This window comes from Osmerus eperlanus, chromosome 7 (assembly GCF_963692335.1).
Source record: "Osmerus eperlanus chromosome 7, fOsmEpe2.1, whole genome shotgun sequence".
Classification (NCBI taxonomy): Eukaryota; Metazoa; Chordata; class Actinopteri; order Osmeriformes; family Osmeridae; genus Osmerus; species Osmerus eperlanus.
The window spans coordinates 1,747,458-1,748,786 of record NC_085024.1 but is presented as its reverse complement, the minus strand read 5'-3'; the positions used below and the strand labels follow the sequence as shown (position 1 = coordinate 1,748,786).

Genomic DNA, 1,329 nt, shown 5'->3' with positions numbered 1-1,329 from the left:
CAGGTCAGGAGGGTACAAACTGATGCTAAAGTCTTAGCCTAACAGATTCATAAATATCATTTTGTGACATTTTACTTTTGGGATCATTTGTAGCTGCAACAGTGAATAAATGGTTTGACTGCTGCATGTATTTCTGTACACATGGAAAATATAATCAGCTGATGAGTTGCTGTTTTAAGCCTTGTAGCCTTAACCTATTTTTTATGTGTTTGGAAGTCCTATCACAGTTTATGTGCACTGTGAAGTTAATACATTTGTCATGAAAAGAGCCATCTATTTGTTATCTTCCTTATTTTCATCTCCTATCCACGCTATATGTGCCTTTTGTAACGTGCGTTTCCTTGTATGATGTCAAGGTCCCTGGACAATAGAATAAGCACATTCAAGTAATTTCTGTAAAACCCTTGTGTATTTCTAAATAAATAAATGAATTCACAGATACTTATAGTTGTGATATTTGATTTTATTCAAACTGGCGTAAACGCAAATCATGAAAGAAGGAAAAAAAACAATAATGCATGTTGCTTGATCCACGTCTTCCTTCACGGATGTTCTTCACGAGCCTCTTTCAACACAGCATCTGACAAAAGAAATATAATATCATGCCACAAGTCACATGCACACAGTAAAAGGACCAACGATGTCTATGGATGAAAACCAGTCTATAGATTTATACTTACATATTTCCACCCCCACAGTATGAATTGTCTTTATATTCATTACGACTACATTTCTTGGCACATCTTCCATTCTCACATGCAGCATAAGCATCTGGAACGAGTGAACAGTACAGTTGCTATTCAATGGCAGTAGAAAACAGCAAACAACTGATGTATACACTACAGTTTATATAAGCAAAGATGATTTATCCAACAGGAAACACAGAGGTAGATGAAGTGACAGTAAAGTTAAACAGTACTTACTGCACGCCAGTGCAATGATCATCAGCACAACGTACAGCACGATCATTGGCTTCATGGCTTCTCTTTGGGGTGTTGATGCTATCCAGTGAGAATTGAGGAAAACGGCTGACTGTGGCCTGGTTGCACCTGCTTTTATACATGATGAACTCTGCTGCCATCGCATTCAGGTTGTTGCAACACACGTTACCTCATCTTGGATTTTACAGGATTTGTCAGACAACTAAGACAAAGCAAACACAACTTCCAACACAGCTCAGGGTCAGCTGACTAATTCCTTTCACCTGAGAATCTCCCAGAAAAATAATATGTCAACGATTGTATTATTATTCAGAGAATGTTCTGTTTTTTACTGTTGATTGTTTTTCTACAGGTACACTTGCACTTTTGAGTTTCATGTTGTTTAATT

The 1,329-nt window shown here is 37.2% G+C and overlaps 1 long non-coding RNA gene across 1 annotated transcript; it reads right to left on the bottom strand.

Moving 5' to 3' along the window:
- Positions 1–448: 448 nt before the first annotated feature.
- LOC134023904 (uncharacterized) lies at positions 449–1,069 on the bottom strand. The gene is made up of 3 exons (XR_009930807.1): positions 924–1,069; positions 681–771; positions 449–580 (listed from the first exon to the last, which is right to left on the bottom strand). It is a non-coding gene; the product is annotated as an uncharacterized LOC134023904 (long non-coding RNA).
- Between the last annotated feature and the right edge of the window lie 260 nt (positions 1,070–1,329).